Raw genomic sequence first — 22803 nt, 5'->3', positions numbered from 1 at the left:
GTGCTATTTGATTGTAAAATACCGCAGCATCGATTGATTCAATGCGAGGTAATTTTAAACGAACATCGTAGCAATTATGCCTTTCCTAGTTTTTATTTTAAATAAGTATGGTGTGCTTATTTGTAGCAGGGGGAAAATGGTCTCAATTTACAAAAAAAAACAGCATTTTAAGGTTCTCTTAGGTTCAGGGCAGTTTTATTTTTTTCCAGACGAGTTGTTTTAAACCCTTAAGGAGCATTTCATGAATTGGAAACCAAAGAAGGACTTTGCACTTTAAAATGAAAAAAAATTACTTGTGCCCATATAGCTATAGTGATTTCGAAAAACTGAAAAAAAAAACATTTTCGACCCAAACAAAGTCGGACAGATTCTTGAACAGGAAGGAGAGTAAAACGTAATGGAAGAGAACATGGAAATTATGAACAAAATTTCAGAAATTTTCAAGGCCCAAAATTGGGCAGTTACGAGAACTTTTTTTCGCTGTGCTGAGTGATATATTACTGCTGGCATCGGTCTTCGAAAAATTCCTTAAAAGGTTTGCGGATTCGAGTTACACCCAATTTGATTCGGATTACACCCAATAATAGTCAGCAGCGAACTTAACAGTTGAAACTGTGTTGAATATATGTCGAAGATATATGAAAAGCGATAAAAAACGGAAAATTAGAAATGGAGGTTGTCAATGATGCAATTTTTGAAGCAAACAAAATCTATTGGTCGCTTTTTTGTTAGAAGGAGGAAGAGTTTTGTTAGTAAGATTTCATCCAATTATTTTGTCTGGTGACATTGTGAGGAAGCTTTACATTCCTGCATGAAACTATGCCCTGCTCAAAAAAAAAAATATCGACAGAATCGCAGACACTTCTGATAAACCATTCGTAGCATGCACCTTGGGAATTGCTTTTGAGAACACTCAATAGATACACGACGGTCAATCACACTTCCCATTGGCGCCCACAAAAGAACCAGTGAAGGTTTCTGTTTGAGAGACGACTAGTTGGAATTATATAAAAGACATGATGTTCATGGCAACACAAACTGAAAAAAAAGTTCAACCAACACCTTATAAAAGCTACCATTACACCTTCAAGGTGTAATGGTAGCTTTCATAAATGTGTTGGTAGAGTTTTTCGCAAGTTGCACTGCAACACTTTGCATTACAACACGTTGAAACTATACTTGAAACTATGGATGCAACTTTTGAAAGTGTATTGCGTTCTTCAATTGAGTAAAATTTTTGGATGAGTCCATACATTGAGCTTAATACGCAGAAAAGAAAGAAAGGTGTAGTGATTTTGATGAGAGGTCTTTTAACTGATAAAAATTGCCGTCAACAGAAAAAAAATTAAAAAATGAGAAATAGCTTAAAAGTCGATCTAGTCCGCAAACAAGAAGAGCTAACAAAAAAAGCAGATCAATGGAACATGAAAAACGTCTGTGCTGTGGAAGAAACTAAATGTGGGCGCTGTAATACTGGAACTTGGGAAACATTTATTGTTCAAGTTTAATTACGAAGCATGAAAAAACACTTTGATTGAACCCTTATCTACTCAGACATCGACTGCTTCGCCTGTGAAACACAAGATTAAAACCAATTTTTGAGCGATTTGCGAGGCCATCAGATATCCTTAATCTACTGAATTTTGGTGTAATTGAATCCTGTCTGTACAAAACTGTCCAATACAAAACAGTCCAATACAAAACAGTCCTGTACACAATATTCCGAAAAAGCATAGCAAAGTACAAAAAATAGTCCCATAAATAGTCCAATAAATAGTTCATATAACAGTCCCATTGATAAAAGTGATTTTTGTTCCAGAAAATGAGAAAATTTTTCTCGAATTTAACACACTTTGGTTCCAGCTAATCCGGATAACAAAAAGTAGCATTGCAGAGAAATTAGAACAAGACTGCTCGTATCAGGGCGAAGCCCTGAATGTTCCGACTGCCTTTTAAGGTTTATGGAGCTGTAATAACATTAAAAAATTCAATGAAATAAAACAGAATGAAAAAAAAAAACTTTTTCTAAAATTTGAAACTTTTTATGAAAATCATCCCCCCACACGCCAGATAAATTACAAAAGGATAAATTTAGCTCCTTGTAACAAACCAATTATGGCAAATAAGCTTCTTTTGATTAACTCTCCGTTTACGCGTTAATAGCGCGAATTATATCGCGCGTTAATTGTCCCAAATTGGCCAAAATGGCAATCTTTAAGCCCCCGTAACTTGACCAAAAACAATCACAGGTGTAATATCTTTTCGAATTTGAGCTTAGGACAACAATACCTTTCGAATGATATAAAAAAAATTCCGTCAAAAATGGCTAGTTAAAAAGTTGAAATTTGTCTGAAGAAAAAAAAACACACCCCGAGCACAAATATTCCGTCACTTTCGTTACGAAAGTCGGAACAATAAACAGAATGCAAGGAAAAAATTTTCCCAGTGGCCTGCTCCACTCTATTTTTATGACCGCCTGCTCCACTCAATTCTGGTTGCCAAATTTTTTCGATGGGTTCCGCCTTTGGCTCTATTTTACGACACCCATTTTGTTTGAACAAGCCCGAAACTTGTCGATAGGCGCGATAGGCAATAATATACACTAAAATTGCGGACAGCGTGCCCCGAAATAATGGATCATTTTGGTCAAGTTTTTCAAAAAGTGCTCAAAACATCATGTTTTGCCAGTTTGTTTTTTTTTTCAAAAAATTGCCTATGGTGCAGAACTCATTGGCAAAGAAGGGTTTTCATATTTTTTTGTTGGGTTGGTTTTATTTGTTTTAGTTTGTTCAAATGCTCATACTCAGGAGTTATTAAAATCAGTAGCAGATTTAGGGGGAGTCGACCCCATGCCTACCCAAAGGTTAACCCCTTTGTACTATTTTGAGATATCCATTTTTGGTGACACACCCTTAATATTTTCTAAGGCGCTTCGGTTGAAATTTTGGTCAAAGGCGCCTTCGATTTTTTTGTCTGTTTTTTGGTCGGAACAACAACCTAGATAACCGCAGCAGCTACTCATTAAAAGCAACAAAATGTGAAACGTAAAAGTTAACACTTGGCAACACTCAATAAAAACGAAAATCACTAATTATTGATGGAAATCATACTCACTAACAAAAACTCTGAGTTACTGATTTTTGAAGGGTATGCTCATATTAAACACCGAACACTGTCAACAACCCCCTCTCCTTAAGCTGCGCACAAATTAATTGCAATTGACGTGTGCGTACAAAAAAGGATTCCGTTGAGATTGTTAAAGATCACTGCCACTTCCCTGATCCAGCTGACATCGAAAGAGGTAAGTTTAGAAAAACACTTGATTATCGAGCAGCAGTATCTGATGTAACACCACGGCAGGCTATTTTCGCAGCCCAGCGTGTGTGAACCCAGAGACAGTTTAAACGACATTTCCAAAACTGATCGAGAAGTTCAAGGAAGATATTGCTAGAAAAAGTGTGCACAGGACAAAAGGTAGCCAGACCCAAAAAGGTTAAATATCAAAATCTCGACAAAAAATGATCACGATGATTAGGTCATATCACCCCAAATCATATATGTTTTTGAAAGGAACCTTTGAGTTGAACCCATTGTTCTACCCTAGATATACACATTATCATATTCACCCAATTCATAGCTTTTTTTCGGAAAATTGGAAAAAAAACTTTGCCTCTCGGGATTCGATCTTTTGATCTCTAGAGTGAGAGTCTAACACTTTCTATATTTTCTATATAATATCTATACCATTTGGCCTTTGCTTTTGAACTGACTTGTACAATCTTTGGCTCTTTGATTTTCAATTACGCTCATGTTGGTTTTTCGAAGCGTAAACCAATTCTGTTGGCGTCAAAAGATCAAGGTCAAAAAGTTTAAATGGTTTTGGACTGTTTCGTATGGGACTGATTTTTTAGAACTTTTTTGATGTTTCAGACTCTTTTGTATGGGACTGTTTTGTATATGCATCGAATGAATAGGTCGTACTCCTGGCAGAGTTTTCAATCCATTACCATTTTACTGTAATTTTAGGTAGTTGCCCTCCTCTTGACATTTTATCTGCTCGATTGATTCAAAGTTACCATAACATGTGTAAGATAAAATTTCAGCATTTTTGTGCACTCGGACCCAAATTCAAAAAACTCTTAACTTGGGTGATGATGAAAAAATGTCCATTCAAAACTGCGTAAAAGATGATCTTAATCCAGCATTGGTTAATGGATTATGGTGCAGATTGAGGCAATCAATTTTATGCAACCTGCCCAATTGCATCATGTCATTGGCAGGCTATGCGTTTGTCTGTCAGGTCCGTCTGCATAACACAAGAACTGGGCTCTAACTTTTTCATCCTCCGTGTCATATTGTAAGGCAGAGGAAATAGGCCGCAAGAAAACTGTAGTCAATATTCGATTCAGAGGCGGATCTAGGATTTTCTCGAGGGGGGGAGGATTTTCACCTTTGTCGACCTTTTTTTGATTACGTCTCAAATGGCATAATTCCCAAATGGCATAAAAATGAAGAATTTCCTAAATGGCATAAATTTCATGCAACAGTTGCATTGGAAAAATCGAGAACAATTTTTTCGTGAACAATGTGAGAAAATTAGTCAAATTGTCAATTCAAATGTTGATTGACATTTTATCGTGAAAAACTTGTAGAACTTTTTATCAAAAGCAAGAAGCATAAGCTTGCGATTATTAATAAGCTACTTGTGGTCAATTTTTTTTCGACAAATCTGTTGCTTAAATTTGTTTGGAAGCAATTAATTCCAAATCTTGTTCACATGCTTTCGTTCCTGACAAAACGATAGAAATAGAAATTGATAGAAAACGTTTAAATTACAATGAAAACTTGAAATTTATGCCATTTGGGAAAAGTTTCCGTTTTTATGCCATTTGGGAATTATGCCATTTGGGAAGTTACCCTTTTTTTCTTTTAAGGTCGACCAAATTGATTTTCCGAGCTCTGCCAAAGCACCAAAAAGACCCTGTTTTGACGATTTTTTTGCGCCGCAGGCAAAACTTTGAAAAAACAGGCCAAAGACGTTTTAGGCTTTTGTTGAAAAATGTTGACCAAAAAATCGCGTTTTTTCGGCGCGCGCTCTCCCCTCAAAATTAGTATATATTGGCGCCAAAGGCGCCTTTAGAAACATTTTAGGGTACGTCACCAAAAATTGATATTTCAAAATAGTATCAAAGGGGGGACCCTTTGGGTCGGCAGGGGGTCGATGCCCTGGGGAAGAGGAGGCGTCCCCCCCCCCTAAATCCGCCCCTGATTTGATTCCAGAAAACTCAATTTTGTTGAATGGCTTTTCACGAAAAATATTGCTGAATTGGATAACAGAGGCTATTTTTTTTCGATTAGGATGACAGCCTGATAGCGACCAGTTTTATCAATGCGATTGATACATCGCTTTTTCTTCATTCGAACACATCAAACGCCAGATAGAAACCTGTTGTTACAACCGACTTTTTATGTGGTGTTCATTTTTTGGGTCGGGTGGTCGAGTAAAAGAGAACAATTTTGCTGTTTTTATCGTTTAAGTTGTCCGGATCATGACTTCACTGTTTGAAAGAAACTAACTCTAGCTAGCGAAAAGCCTGTTTAGAAAACTGTTTTAACCCACAATTAAATAGTTTCATATAAACATGTCAAATCAACGTCATAGCTGCAAATCATGCCGTAAACCAATGATGTCTTCTGCTGAAATGTACCACTGTGTGGGATGTGACGCAAGGATGCATCTTGATACTACATGCACTGGTTTGACACCTGTGGCAGTCAATGGAATCAGGGAACTGGGAACGAGGGCCATGCTTCTCTGCAACGACTGTGTAGCAAACAACAAGAGGGACGACTTTGTTCAAGATGCTACAATTCAGCAACTTAAAGATAAGTTCACTACTGATATTATTGAGAGCAAATTTATTCCGGTCGTCAATACCCTAAAGCCTGTAATCGAAAACACGATAGAACAAATTTTCAATTCAAAAATGAATGCGCTTACCGAAAAAAGCACCGAGAAGGCAGAAGCCTTAATCAAGAAAAATAGCATGAAACAGAATGAAAAAGCAGATGATAAGAAGTCAAATAACTTTCACAATGTGTCGAAATGTCTAAGAATTCAGGGAATTCCTGAAAACAAAGAGTTTTCAAAAAATGAAAATGTTTTTCACGCAAACGAAACAATAAAAGAAATATTTGAAAAACTGCGAGTGAATGCAAACGTGGAAAATGTACATCGACTTGGAAAATTTTCAGAAAGTCGTTCTAAACCAAGAGTTACTATGGTTACACTATCTAGTGAATGGCATGCAAAATTGATATTAGCCAAAAGTGCTGAAATGTGGGATGACCTGAAAAATATGGGGTTTTTTATATTGCCTGCCCTAAGCTATGAGGATTCAAAGAAAGAAAATTTATGCCTTCAAAAAAGACGTGAATTGATAAATGCAAACGTACCACCCAGCAGCTTGAAAATTCGTAACTTCCAATTATTTAAAGACGATGTTTTGGTAAACATTGATGCTAAAAAAGCCACTGAATGACTAATGTACCTAAACTGTGTACTGTTGAATGCCAGGAGTTTATTGAAATTTGAAAGAAGAAGTAAATTTGTTTCAGCTGTATCTCATTGTGCAGCATCTGTACTTTTAGTGACTGAAACCTGGCTAAATGATCAAATTGAAGACACTGAACTCATGCTACTTGAATATTCTGTTTATAGAGCGGACCGCAAATTAACAGGTAACACTTCGAATCACGGTGGTGTTCTTATCGCAGTAAGAGATTGTTTTAATTCATATAAACTAAATCTAGATCTACCAGAATGTGCATTAGCGGTTCAAATAGAAGTGAACAATTTCAATTTCGTGATTTTTTGCGTATACAATCCCCCAGAAGATAGCAAATACAGATATAATTTTGAAGATTTCAAAAAGATTTTTGATTCGATTGTCTCCATTAAAAATCATCATGTTCTTTTATGTGGCGACATAAATTTCCCTCAAACGGATTGGAGAATTAACCAAAGCACGAGTATATATGAAAATGAAATTTTGGAATTAGTAGACGAAGCAGAAATGAATCAAATAATTGAATTTCCAACTTGTGGTTCAAATATATTAGATGTCGCTCTAATGAGGGGGTTGGAGGGTTTCGCTGAAATTTGCACGAATTTTGAAAAAAGCTATGATATAACAGATCACAGACCTATATCGCTGAAAATTGAAATAGATGTTCAAGACGAAAAACCAGTCAAAGAAAGTTTTTATAGTTTTTGCTCGGCGGACTATGATAGCATGATTGATTATATGCAGAAATATCCCTTTTCACCTATTTGTTTTACAAATATCGATAGAATGTCTGACGAAATGTACGAATATATCAACAATCTTATTTCAAATTTTGTTCCAAAACGAACCATGCATAGACAAAAATTACCACCTTGGGTGAGTCCAAAGACTTCAAATTTGATTAAAATTCTAGAAACAAAGCGAAAACAATTCGACTCAAGGCCTACTCCCCATTTGCAGGAAACGATAACGAATTTTGAAAACAGTTTAATGCAAAATATGGAACTAGAACGAGTAGAGTACCAAGAAAGTATCTTAAGTTCTCGAAATACTAACATGATTTTCAAACATTTCAAAAACTTGAAAAAGCAGAAGTCGAGCCTACCGCGTGAAATGGAATTAAATGGTATTAAATATAAGGAGTCAGCTGAAAAAGTCGAAAAATTAAATAATTTTTTCCACTCTGTATTTACGCCGAAATTGAATTTTAAAGTAACAGACATTGCTTGCGAAAATGCTTCCCTCATAAATTTTGACATATCTCAAAACAAAATCCGAGAATTGTTGACTAAACTGGATGTAACAAAAAGTAAAGGCCCGGATGGCCTGCCGCCTTGTTTTTTGAAAAGTTTAGCTAAACCGATGAGCTCCATTTTAAATGCTATTTTCAAAAATATCAAGAGGTTACGATGTGTACCTAAATTCTGGAAAAGTGCTGCTATTTCGCCCATACACAAAAAAGACGACAAAAGGCAAATAAAAAACTACAGACCTGTCTCGTTATTAACAATTATCTCTAAAGTGCTCGAAAAATGCATGTACGAACCACTTTACGATCACTTTCAAAAATACATGAAATCAAGTCAACATGGTTTTGTTAAAAAGAAGTCGGTTGTAACTAATCTGTTAGCATTTTTACAACGAGTTTACGAGGCGCTGGATAAAAATCCGAACGATGAAGTGCTCGTTTATTACACCGATTTTTCAAAGGCATTCGATAAAGTGCCCCATTTTGAATTGTTGAAAAAAGTGGCGAATATTGGAGTAGGGGGATGTTTTTTGGAAGTCTTAGCGAGCTATCTTGAAAACAGAACGCAGTGGGTAAAATGTGACAATGTATCATCCTCTTCTAAATTAGTTACAAGTGGAGTTCCTCAAGGGTCTCTGCTGGGGCCGTTACTGTTTTGCATTTTTATAAATGACCTGCCAGAAGTGCTAAAATTCACTACTCCCTTCATTTATGCAGACGATTTAAAACTTTTCTCGGCGGGCCTATCCAAATTTGAAATACAATCAGATATATCGGCTTTAGAAAATTGGGTGAACGGAAACAAAATGGAGTTGGCTCCTGACAAATGCAAAGAGCTGATTTTTCGAGGAAACTCAAATTCAATTCAAATCAATGGGCATATGCTTGAATCAGTAGAAACAATAAAAGATTTGGGGGTACATATTGATAAAACCCTAAGCTGGTCAAATCATCTAATGGCGAGAATGAAAAAAGCAAATCAGATTTTCTATTTTGCTAAAAGAAATGTGGCAAAAGGGGTTTCACAGAAAGTAAAATTGGGTGTTTACAAGTCAGCGGTTTTACCACTTTTAACATTTGCATCTTCGTGTTTTAATATATGCCGCGCAAATTTATCAAAACTTGAACGATTCCAGAAAAGAGCGCTAAAATGGGTAACAAACAGTTATGAGAGTGATTATCTAACGTTGTTAAAACGAACGAATACATTGCCCCTTACTATGTTCATACAGCTATGCAATCTATTGAACCTATCGAGCTTTTTTCACAGTGAAAACGATTTACAAATACGACTATTAACCAACAAGTCTGCCTCAAATACAAGACAAAATGATGGCCCGACATTAAGCCTTAAAAAAGTCCGCACAGAAAAAGCTCGCGCTGAGTTTTGTTTCAGGCTGTCTCGGGTGGCCAATCATCTACCTGGAACAGTAGATTTCTTCAATCCCACGGGGCTAAAAAACAGACTCTTGAATTTTATGTGGACCTATCAAATGGCGAAATTCAATGAGGCGAATCCTTGCACATGGATACTGTTTTGTGATTGTCGAAACTGCAGGGATGTATGGAAGACGTTTTAAGAAGAAATGAACTGGGAGCAGTCCCATCAGAAGTATTTCTGAGAATCCACAACAACAACAACAACAACAACAACAATTGAAACGTTCTAAATAATTTCCGTTGGTTTATTTTTATCTTGCTTCAAGGCAATGTCTTACCATTGATGATACTGGGGGTCTCTTTGAACAAAGGTAAACAGTCTGCGTCAAAACTGTTTATTTCCTTTCACAAATAGTCCGGGGAAATACATTTTAACCTCACACTTGAGTTTACTAACCTAATCGAATATTATTTTACACGCCATTCACTTGATTTCTTATAAAGTTCATTTTATGTTTCTCACTGTACTTGTTTTTACCGGTGGTATTGTATAGTGCGTTGGTATTGGTATATTTTCTCTTTTGCAGAGTAAAGAAAACGTGTTGAGAGGGCAGTGTATGGATTAATGCAAAAAGCAAGCAACAGCAAGAAAACTGAATGAATTATTGTACTGAGAAAATTCACATGATTTAAAGCAACCGCCATTCATATAAGCTTACTATAGAATGCGTATTTTTGCCACAAGAGGGCTACGCTACATGCAAGCGGCTTGCCATTTGCATAAACGCTTCTGATTGGCTGAAATATTTAGCGCTCCAATTCAAAACAATGCATTTATAGTCACGTGACTGTGACGCTCACAATTTTATGCAAATGAGCTTGTTTAAATTTTGAGCGCGTAACATGACTTACTCTCTAAATACTACGTAAAAAATCGCCTTCCTTTGACCGAAAAACCTGTATCGTCTTATTTATCGACAACTTACCGTAAACTTACCATCGTCTGGGAGATCTCAAGTCAGCTGTAACCTGCCGGTCTGGTTTCACGTGGTTATTAGCCGGAAAAGAGCTAGCACCACGTCATACCAGACCAAAAAATCCAGGACAGTTTTCATAAATTGGGTAAGTGCATTTTAATAACATCTCAAGAAGACATCTGATTTCAAAGAGGTTTTTTGAAGTCCGGTTTGCCGTGGTGGTTAGAGAACGTATCATCTAGCACCATGTCATACCGGTCTCTACCTAAAATTGAATCGAGATAATATGTACCGATTGTTATTGCATAAATGTCAACAACTTCTCCAGTTTCATGGAGCAAGGACAACTTGCAGAAACCTGTAATGAATCTTAATCGAACTTGTAAGGAGTTCGCTTTTACCGAAGCCGTTTTCAATGAAAATGGACGACGGCGGCCGTTGAAATACTTGACGCTCGAAGAAGACGTCTAATTCAATAGTGTACATTACCTGAACGCTGAATCCAAAAATCCTTTGCCTGAATTTACCAAAAAATTTAACCTAAACCAGAATGAATATCAACCTACTGGACTTGGGTGTTACACGTGCTAAAATGATTTGATGATAACATTGTTAATTGGGGGTGTGTTCTAGCAAAAGCAAGCATGAATTTCCATACTCATTGAAATCATCATCAGGTTTGACACAAGAGTTCAATGGTGTTCATTCAAGGCCAGAAGCTGAGCAGCTACCTAATGTCGAGATTATTAATAAGATAGAAAAGTTCAACGCCGACCACGCGCTTCTAGACAGGGAAGGTTTTTGATTCTGTTATTTAAGGGTAGGTTCCCTTATCTCAATATTAGGTTGTCCTCTTTTGAAGAATAACTAAAACCATTATATTATTTGGTTTTAGTTTAATGTTATGCCTGCTCCCTCCCTCACTTGTTATGGTTATCATTTTGATTTTTTTTTTCAAACAAAAGTAGCGCAGCGTGAAAGGACTCCAATTCGTCATCATGAATGCAATGACTACGTCAATCCTGCAGCGAATTATGATAGCTGTCAGTTGATACGTGCTTCCTGATACAGAGCCGATTTGAATTATCAGTACTAAGTATGATAGTTTCTCATTTGGGTTCCCTAAAACATAGATGGGTCCCATAAGAAAAAAAAGCGTCTTAAAAGAGTAAGTTCTGCGATAGTTTCATCTTGCGTTTTTGAGATTTTTATGGAAAAAGTTGGAACCATCATTCATAATTGCTTTTTCGAGGGACACAACTATCATAATTGCACCCGGGTACGTCCTGAAGCATGAAACCTGTTTTTTTCCGCTTTGGGTTGACAAAAATGATTTAAAAAAAGCTAAGACAAAAGTTGCTTGAAACTTAGCCGGTTTTAATTTGGTGGAATGGAATACTTCAGTGTGATTAAGGTGTCACTGTTAAAATCAGTTGTGATTGAGGGGCGTTGTGTTTTAAGCAGGAGTCGTATTTTTCGGCTCAGCCGAAATGACTAAAAGCAGTGCCAAAAGTATATCAGTTTGTGCCGAAAACAGACTCCACAAAATTTGGAAGCAAAAAAACAAAGGGGGGGGGGGGGGGGGGGCTCTAACAGTTTTTATGTGAAAAATATTGTTTCAATTGGCTCATCATTTATATAAAAACGCTTGAATATCAGGTAGTGAAAGTTTTGGCAGAGAAAAATTTGATGACATATATCCAGCGTTAGCAAGTTTTAAACAAGGGGTGTTTTAAACACTGTTTTAAATACATGCTCGTTTACTGTTTTTTTTTTCACTGAATCAAATCTGAATCACTGGTTAGTGAACAGATTTAGCATGCATCTTCTTAAGGCTCGGATCAGCACTGCACCTTCGTTGCACAGCTCGATGGGCTTTGTGCATTCAGATTTGCGCAATAGACAAGCGCCGGAGAGTGCGGAAGCTAGCCTTCTGCCTACTAGTGCTTAACGAAAATGTTTAATCTAAATTCAAAGTTAAAAATTAGAGCCGTAGATTTTATTTGGAACCCTTTATCACCATTGTGCCGGAATTATTTTTTGTAGCATTTTTTAGCTAACTTCTAGCAATATTTTACTCTAAAAATTTGCTGAAAATTGAGTTCCAACAAGATTCAAGAAATTGATGGTGATAGTTCTTTTCTTGAACAAGACTCGAAAAACTAGCAATAATGGGCTTCAATTTAAAAAAAAAATAGTTTTATAGGTTTTTGGCGGCTAAAAATAGATGTAAAACTACCAAAGAGTCCACTCCCCGCTCAAAAATCAGTAGACCACTCCCCGCTCAAAAATCACTAAAAATTACATTTAACATGCAAAATGGTCTATATGAAAAAAGACTGGTCGTATATCAGGGTAAGGCCCTAAATGTTCCGACTGTCCCTTAAACGATTTAAAAAAAAAATCATTTTTTTTGTGATAGACTATTAATCTTGTAACGTCACTATCAAGTGCAAGTGCCAACATTTGAGTAGAATTAATGTGACCATTTATAGTTGACCCTAGTTCAATTTGTAACAATTATGAGTGCGGATAATTTGCCACTATTAGATAATTCGTGTATTGGAGCTATCAAACAATTATTCGAGCTGCAATGCCATCTGCATTTTAGTCTAGTGCAAGCATACTTGATTAGCAATCCAAAAGTTTCATGATCGATACCATTAGGCTGTCGACGTTGTAAAATTGGTCTGATTAAAAAAACACCCTAGGCATATAAATTACTCACTTTCTTCGAAAGTCTTAACCAACAAAACAGCCCACGCATAAACATTTCCATTAATTTCTCCAAAAACTTGAAACAATAAAAAGATGTTTTGCATCTGCTGGCACGCTATTTATTTGTCGATTTCAAAAGATTTTAGCATGAAACTTATTGTTCCAATTTTCGTAACGAAAGTAACGGAATATTTGTTCTCGGTGTGTTTTTTTTCTTAAGACAAATTTCGACTTTTTAGCTAACCAACTTTGACAAATTTCAAAATTAATATTTAAAATTGAGAAACTACTAACTCCTAATCGACTTCATAGAAGCAAATGTTATGCTGTCTGAAAAAGATCAATATACTGAGCTGCAACACCATGTTAGTATATTGAGCTTTTTCAGATGGCATAGAAATCCTTCTATGAGGCTGATTAGTAATTTGTAATTCCCTGAATAATAAACAACTACTCATTGATATGCCGTTTTTCTCATCGAAAGTCACATTAAAAGTTTTTGATATGGTCATGCACTTATATTTTAGTCCATTAATAAAGATCTTTTTTTTTGAAAGCAGATAATTTTTGAAATAATTTGAGAGCACTCCAACAGTAGTACAATTTTGAAATAACTCAGCTTGCATATCCCCTAAGATTGCTCAATTTTTTTGAAAAAAAATTGCACGGCAATGTGATATGAAAATACCTTGTTTTTACCCCCTACCAAAAGCATCATCAAATATTTTTTTCTAGTATTTGACTCAAAGGATTATCATAGAGAGTTAGACAATCTTAGGCAATATCCAAACAAAATGTTGAAAAATCAATTGCGTTCAACATCATAGATAGATGAATTAGGTCTAGAACAACACTCTTCTTAAAGCCGATCAGACTTGAGGCCGAAATATATACTTTTTAAATGCAAGAAAATTTTGCTAAAATGAGTTTTCTTGATGGTTACAAGGCTTTATTCGATTTCAATAATTTCAAAATACTAAAAACTGGCGACAAGTTTTTAAGAGTAGCTACATGATCCGATTTTGAAATGCATCCATTCAAAAATAGAAAATTTCCCTTTACAATTAGGATTTTCAAACAGTCAAAAAACATAAATGTTTTCGTTAGAACAATGATTAAGATAATGAGAGAATAAAGCAAGCATAAAAACCAGCAAATAGTTTGTTCTAAGCCACTATTCTTTCAGTTATATTGAAACTTTTTTTTTTGACCTGAAGTCCTGTTGGCTTCATTTCAGACGCCCGATTAAAAGGAATATTGATAAATTCAAGTCCTATTGTTTAATAGATTATGATCGGTTGTTAGTGAACTTCCAATTCCAAATATTTTGATGATAACATACAAAAAATTATTGGGCCGATGTGGGAGAGAAGTCGTCTGAGAAAAAAAGAATAGTCGAGATAGGGTTTTGAGTCGAACACAATCTAACACAATCTCCAAATACATCGAGCATGAAGAAGATATATTGAAGTTCGGTCGAGCACGGTCGAAACATACCTCGAGCTCGAACGATAATATCAAAATTTATAAAGACTCGGACAAGACATGTCTCGAGAACAGTCAAAACGTCGAAATTTGATAAGACAGCTCAATACATACCTCGGGTACAGTCAAAGCATATCTTGAGCACGGTCATTTCGCGTTAAGTCACAAACATTGCAAACCTTTTATAACGAATGTCAACCCTTTTTTGACTTTTGAGGTGAACTGAAAAACAAAAAATTTTATTTATAATCGTAGTCAGTTTTTATAAATATTATCAATTATAACATAGTTTGTCATTATACTCAATAGTCAGTTTTTTCGGTCGAGAAGAAACAATCTGAAGCATACAAGATTGCGGTTGAGGTGGTCGAGCGAAATTTGTCAAGATGGGCGAAACATAAAGTGAGAAAATCGTCCTCTTGCCCATTAAAAATTCAACTGGTTGCTACAAGTGATTTAATTCACTGGTTTGAAAGCATCAAATTTTAAAACCACCTGTTTAAAAAAACGTTGCAAGGTCTCCTCATTTTGACCTTGCGGATTAATTTGAGCATGGAAAAACGGTCACAGTATGTGCCGACATCCGGTTTCGAACATTAATGATTGATTATATAATGCTTTTAAAACCAGTCTTTCTAGAATGATAAAAATATTGGTATAAACAATAATTAATCAGTTTTTTCTTTTTCTCAACAAATTATAATCAATTAAGCAACAATTCAGTTAATATTAATCGATGTTATTCTAATTGTTTCTTGATGAAGTTCTCAATCGAAATCAACAAAATATTTTTTATATCATTTTTCGTGCTTACGTATGATGGAACGCAATCCATTTCAATCTGATGTTCTGGTTTTAACTGATTTAGTTGATTGCAATTCGTTTTTTTAATGATTTTTTCTTCGAGCATGCATCTGAACTGCATACATTTACTTTCCATAGACGTTAGCTTATAGAATTCCATTTTAATAGTTTTGAAACACAGAGGCAAACCAAAGTTTTGCACCACTTGAGATACAACACAAATATAACAAAATATAAATTGAAAGAAAAAGTTTAAATGTTAAAAAAAATGCGTAAACAAAAATTTTTGTCTGTCTAGATAGGGGCCCAGCTAAAGCGGGAGGTATGTGTTTAGTATTGAATGAAATTGCTCTTCGACTTTTCCCAAAATTGGTACTTTGCCCAAGACTGTCAAAGTTTTAAACCTATAACTTGTTTGAAAGCCATAATTTTGAAAAAACTGGGCATTTCTAGTAATAAAGGTAGGTTTTCAACAACCTGTTGTTTCAATTAAATCTAAAACTATGATCTATGTTCTCAGATTTGATAGGATAGTTAGTGAGAAAAACCGAAAAACGGTCAACAAATCAAAAGTTTCACATTTCCAAGAATCATAGCTTTTTGTATGAAAAAACAGGACGTAGCCGCTTACGCAGAAGGTATTCTTTCAACAGATATTTTCGATTGAACTCAAAGTCTGAGATTTGGGAGGGTAGCTCTCGAGAAATATCAAAAAAAGTTTAAAAAAACGGTCAAAAAATTAAAATTTTGACTTTTCCGAGGACATAATTTTTGGTTGCAGTAAAATTTGGGAGAAATTGCATAAGAAAATGAGCTTCCAAAAACCCGTTCTTTGAAATGAACCCAAAGTCTCAAATATAGCAGGACAGTTTTTGAGAATAAAAAAAAATAAGGAAAAACGGTCAAAAAAGAAAAATTTGACTATTCAGAGGGCAATTTACGTGTTAAAAAAATTTCTTGGCGTAGCCGCTCATGCAGAAAGTTTTTAGAATCCGATTTTTTCAAGGAAACCAAAAACCTAGACTGGCGAGGGGTAGTTTTTGAGAATCAAAAGAATGGGTCAAATATTCTTCGCAGGTTTTTTTCGAAGGCTGTAAACAGCGGTATCAAGAAAAAAGTGACCCTGGGTGAATATACAAGCATACAGGGGAGTAGGCTTTTTTCAATTGATGGCGCTTTTGTAAATCAGTAGAAGTTTCTCAGAAAAACTAAAATTTGTTCATTGAATTTTGAGTTTGTTTTCCATTATGAAAAAAAAATCAACAAACCGATTGGTAAACATACAACCAGCCTGAACAATGTGGAAGGCAGAGTGCAAATTGTGTTTCCGTTGAAATGACTCAAAATAAGGACATTAACCGGATAAAATCTAGGCCGATGACTTTTTGGGCAGAGGACTTTTTTTGAGCGAACAAAAAAAAGAAGGAAATAGTTTGGGCGGAGTACTTTTTTTGAGCGAAGTAAAAAAAAACATTACGAGGCCAAACTGTGCATTTTGTGCATTGTAAGCGGATTCCGCAACAAGGACGCTCCCTTTGTTCTTTTTTTGTTCTGTCCTTCTCTTTGATCGTTTCGACAAAATTTAAACATATTTAAAGACTTGTCTCTGGTATCCAGGAACATACAGGCACAAAATTGTGCTCCTATCCAGTGCACAGTTTGGCCTCGTAATGAAGAAAAAAATACGAAGTCAAGATGAGTAAAATTACAAAATTTACGAGGAAAATCAAACACTAAAAGCAACATCGAAAAAGCGCGCAGCAAAAAAGACGCTTTCAAAATTTCACAACTAAGCCAACAACAGAAAAACTGACAATTTTATTTGAAACAGCATACTTCGCGTTCGAAAAAAAGGTCCTGGTCAGATTCGAAAACAGGACCTTCGCCGTCCAGGCACATTCGTTACCTCCAGGCTAATTTTGGCCGCGAGTGCATAGAAGTTTGAATTCATTATGAACCAATACAGAAGTGACTCAAGTGATTCTGTTAAACAAGTTGCTAGCCCGAAAAAAAGTCTATTATCATGTTTGATAACGCCTGCGTAATCAATTGAGATATAAAACAAATTTGTAAAAGAGATATAAAATAGATTACCTTCCTTAAGTTTGTAAAATTACTTTGTACATCATGCAAAAATTAGTGTTCGTTTCTACCAAATTTTGAGTACATTCTTTTATTTGGTTTGGTTTAAATTTTTGCCCAACAAAAATTTAATCGAGGAGTAATTTTAAATTAAGTTGAAAGGATTTCTATGAGAGCTTGATTAGGAGATAAAACACTGTGATAAACTGAACTAAAATGTGTGAAAATAACGTAAAATTAGTTTTTCTTAATAAAACCATGGTTATTATCCATCATAAGATGTCTTTGAGTCTGATAACTGTTCCGCTTACTTCGATAAAAACGTTTTAAAGGTTTTTACCTGCATTGAATCAGTCAATCTTGATCTGTTTCCAAATTTAGGTGTGGGTGAAAAAATTAGCCTACAACAATTTAACAATGTTTTGTTTTCATCTCATGTCAGTTTAAAAAGTTTGATTCTTTGGTAGTTTTATAGATAAACTTTTTTGTCGCCTGTCTAACCCTACCAAATTAAATTGAAAGAGTCTACTCTAAAAAACTACATTACCAGGCAAAATTGTACTTTAGATAGGCGCACAAATTGGTGTCTTGAGAACACTAGAATCCAGAGACAAGTCTTTAAACACGCTCCACAATGTAACTGGATTCCACCTACGAAATTTTCGTGGTTTGCGCGTACAGTTACGTGCAAAGAAATATTTTTGGCACATTTGTTCTGTATCTGATTCTACAACGTGCATAAGGAGCTAGTTGTTTTGGATTCGACACACGCAACTTGATTCTGCAAAAGTTAAATAAATACCGTATATTTAAAAAATTTTTCGCAAAATATCGAAGCAAAATCCGCAAATGTAAGTCAGTTCCACGATTTGTAAAAGAATTCCGCGCTAAATAAAGCTAAACTAAACCAGTTTTTGCGCGATTTTCTAAAAGATAGAGCTAGAACTACTATCTAGCAAAAGCGGGTGAGGCGGGTGGAATTCACGAACAAATGTTATGCCATTAGGTATCTAAAATTGTTGAGGTAACCTCTAGCATTTGCGATACAATTCCCCATCAAGCTGTTAATGAGAAAAAACATTTCAAAATACGTCACAGTACATCACTGGTTAACCAAAATCATAAGTTGAGATTTGTGAGTTTTTGTTCTTCCTCTGAAAAAATATGTGGCTTAACCAGTATAGAAGTCTAAATAATTTCGTAAGAAAAACAAAAAAAGTGTTCAAAAGTGTTTTTTTTTGTTTTTTTTTCGAAAACTATGAATACATTCTCAATCTTTCCTGTTTCTAGACTTACGTTATTCTACATTTTTAAAAATCAAAGGTTTTCTAGTTGAATGCACTTTTTTACAGCTGATCATTTTTATATGAGTATATAGTTTTTGATGCACTAATGTTTTTCGCAGAATTAGTTTAAAATTCTCTGTTCTCAGGTTAACCTCACACTCTCTGTTGTAGTATCGAAAACTATGCAACAAAATTATTGACAGAGACCTTATGGTATCCACAGGAAACCGCAGAAAAGACTAAAAACTAATTTTTTTTGAGCTGAAAATTTTGCGATACTCGCGAAATCTCCAAGTTGCACATATTCAGTTTGAAACTTTTTTTTTCACAAAAATTGTTTTAAAAAAGTGGTTGTTGCAATATCAATAATCTTGAAAAAATTTTCGCGGAACTAAAAACTAAAAGAAGAACTACTGCAAAAACGATGATCCATGTTTGTATATAGAAAATATTTTCTCTGCAATGCCCGCGGAAAATTTTGAAATTATTTTAGGGAAAAGAATTGAAATTAATAAAAAACAATAAAAAGAACAGGAGGTAATAGCCGTCCTACTTTTTTCTTGTTTTGACAGAAAAAAATGATTGTCGAAGCGATAACAAAAAAAATAAAATTGTTATTCCAAACAAATTGAGGGTCAATAAGCCTGCTAATATATGAATTGTTATTTAAGCAAAACATCGTATCTGGTCAGTGGCGCGGGTTATAACTAAAAATGAGCAGATTTTTTTTTGTTTTACGAATTATTAGATTGCTGATGTAAAACACCCTATAAATGCTTCACTCAAACAAAATACGAACAAGTAGAAAATCAAGGAGAAGATAGGAGAGGTAGTGGAGTTGGCTTTTGATGATATTGACACCAAATGTTAGCGCATTAGGGGTTTTAACTCGGACCAGTGTCAATTTATTAATATCAAAGTTGCTTTGAAAAAAGCCTGTCTATGTATTACTGTTTTTATTTGAGTCCTGGCGTAAAACTAAATGATTCGATGAAGAGCTTGAAAATGAATTGGATTTAGTGTTTGTAGGACCAAATGATACACATGTGCTTTACGGAGGCTTCAATCTCGCCCATTTAAACTCTCATTTTAAAAAAGCATGACGGGATTGTCTCAATTCTTTTAATCGAAATTGTCAAAACAGTTCAGTATCATCTCGCCCAAGAATCAGTTCAAAAAGTTGCTTAGATGTGAGTCTCCTAAAAAAATTCCCTAGCAGAAATAAAAAAACTGGAAAACGTTAAAAAAGAACACTTAGTAAACTTTTAAATTAAAAAATGAACTTCAATTTCAAAAGCACGACAAAAAAATAGAAACTTAAAATGTTTTGAATCTTTTCAGTTTTTTTATCAGATACTAGCGAAAAACAATTCATTTCGTTCAACTGAAAAAAGAGACTACCGATAACAAATAACCTGGATAGACAAGGAAACCAAAACTGTGAATATCAAAAACCGAAAAGTTATGGATAGTGTGTTAGGTCATTAGCAAAAACTTGAAATGCATCACAAAAATTTACAGTCAAGAAACGAAAACTTTTTGTTCTGAACAATTTCAAAATTGATGCTTAACAAAACACACGAGCTTTTTCTCAAAAGTTTGATAAATTATCGGGTCAAAGAAATAAATCTGTTAACCTAAGCCGAGAAGAAACCGAGGATTTTAATCAATTTAATGCCAATATATGCTGAGAAAATAAAATTGTCGCGAAAAATTTATTAGAAGCGATTTCTCTTCAAAGTATTATTTTTTAAAACAAGCGAAAACAGTAACTTTCTCAGTTTTTCATATTCATCATACAAAATACAGTCAAATAAGGTTTGGCTATTTTAATACAAGTCCATAAAATGAAACAAAGAAAAATCCAGATAGTTGTAGGCCTATATATCTTTTTAGGCCGAAAAGATCTTTATGTAGGCCGAAAAATTTCGAAAAAAATCCTAGGAACGCATTGTTTTATTTTTTGATCAACACGAGGCCTAAAGTGTCATCCATAGATGCTCAGTTAAACTTCATGGAAGAAATCCGAAGGTATTGAGAATTAAGCTTCATTGTAACACATGCAATTTTCACAGATCTCAAAAATGGTTTGATACTGTGTCATATGAAACACTTCTACAAAAAAGCAAGAACAGCGTACTACGAGGTCCCATTCAAGCATTGTTTAAAATCTATTTAACAAATTGATCACAGGTAGTCAGTAAAGGATTTAAAATTAAAATTTAAAATAATTCATTGTGGAGTTCCTTAGGGGTCAATCCTGGGGCCACGACTGTTCATTTTAATGATGAACGATAACAACTATAACATTGATACCAACGATAACAAACTCAGTGAACACATGTTTTTTACGCTGATGAAACAGCAATGAACCAAAAATAACAAAATTAACACCAATACGATGATGATTTATCAAAAAATGCAAATTGGTTGGGAATCGATAAGCTAACTTTGAACCTTGACAAAACAATAAAAAAAAAAATTTTAAAAGAAAAAATTGTAAGAGTTTATAACCCGAGAGTAGGAACTTATGTTGTTCAAAAAAAATCTGTACTAAATATTTGGGCATTCGAATGGACGCAAAGTTAGATGTCAAGTTTTATATCAATTTTCTCGTCAAAAAGGATTTTTTTTCGGTTACTCTTCCGATTGCGTGATGTACTAAGAACAGCGCAACTAAATAAAACCTAATTCAGTCACATTCAGTCAATACTGCAGTATACGGTTGCAGTGTGTGGCACAACTAATTAAACATCACTACAAAAACTTGAAAAAAAACAAAACCAAATTTTGAGAACATTTAAAAAAAAACGGAGATATCAGTCAATAACATATTTTGAAGAAACCTACAAAAAATGCCCAAAAGAGGACTTCATAAAAATTTCAGTTTTGGTTGAGACAGATAATGGAACATAAAAGAATTTTAAAAATTGTGTTTTATACAGGTTTTATACAATGAGAGGTGGGTTGTTGGCATATAAAATTAATGTAAGCTGTTAAAAACCCAACAAGGTAATACACGGACATGAATCCCATAGATTTGTTGGACCAAGTTAACATCCTCCCTCCTCCAAAAAAAACGATTAGGGGAAGGATGTTAACATGTTTCTGAGTTTGAATTTCAAGGATTTATTAAAAAAACAGCTACATGTCGCATGCAAGAAGGGACAGCAGAACACTTCCTGTCAGCTTGCGTAATTGTTAAAAGTGACCTATAAAAATTATCATTTTATTTTTTTCTAATTTGTCAGCAATGAATACTCTCTCAGTTCTCCGATAAAACTTAGAAAACGCCAAAACAGGGTTTGAAAGATTTTGTTGATGAAATAAAAATGGTTCAATTCACAAAACAACTGCTTCAGAGACCATTAAATATCACAAAACCGTGCAAGGTGTGTGTTCAAGGAGTTTATTTGTTGACAGGATCTAGTATAATTGGACATCTTTTGGGAGGTAGTTCAAATATCAAGTTCTTTTGAAATGCCCGCAGAGCCGCACTTATTCGTTCCCGTTTGCTGGTTTTCTATCTGAAACATATAAAGAAAGTATATCAAATTCCGAAAGATGAAAACGTTATTAAAAATTGAAATACGTGAAAAACATGTTTTTTAAACGCCCCTTGTATTCAAGATTCGCATCAAGAAACATGATCACAAGAAAAAAAAGTTTTTTAATTTCAAACGCAGTAAAACAATAGTCTTTTGATGAGTTGGGGATGAGAAAATTGCGTCAAAACTGCCAGTTAAAAAATCGATAGTCGGAGAGAAACTATCCCGCCCTCACCGAGCGCCCATGGATTCTAATCGATTATAATGGATACCCAAGACAAAATAACTCATTTTAATCCATTACAGATGTAAATTCAGACACGAAATCGATTATATTGCCATTATAATCGATTATTTTTGAAAAAAAAAGAAACCATTGTAATCCATTATAATCGATTAGAATCCATTATTTTTGTCAAGGAAATCGATTATTTTTGCCGAGATAAACCATTATAATCGATTATTTTTTATTTAACAATCCATTATAATCAATTATAATCCATTTCATTTTGAATACTAAATTCGATTTAGTATTCGGGGGGGGGGGGGGGGGGGGGGGTAAACGGGGGGTGGTAAGCTGGGGGGTGGTAAACGCGGGGGGTAAACGAGGGGGCAAGTGGTGTAAACTGCTGGGGGGGGGGGGCGGTTATTGTAAACAAACAGTAAAATGAAGAGTTAAACTGCGATGAATTTACAAAGTTGAGG

At 34.8% G+C, this 22803-nt stretch overlaps 1 protein-coding gene across 3 annotated transcripts in view; it reads right to left on the bottom strand.

Moving 5' to 3' along the window:
• LOC134842977 (isocitrate dehydrogenase [NAD] subunit gamma, mitochondrial-like) overlaps window positions 1-22803 on the bottom strand; it is a 342547-nt gene that overhangs the window by 161817 nt on the left and 157927 nt on the right. The gene's annotated exons all lie outside the window — the stretch shown is intronic.

Source organism: Symsagittifera roscoffensis, chromosome 3 (genome assembly GCF_963678635.1).
Source record: "Symsagittifera roscoffensis chromosome 3, txSymRosc1.1, whole genome shotgun sequence".
NCBI classification, from domain to species: Eukaryota; Metazoa; Xenacoelomorpha; order Acoela; family Convolutidae; genus Symsagittifera; species Symsagittifera roscoffensis.
The sequence above is the reverse complement of the archived record's forward strand: the minus strand, read 5'-3'. Positions and strand labels throughout refer to the sequence as shown.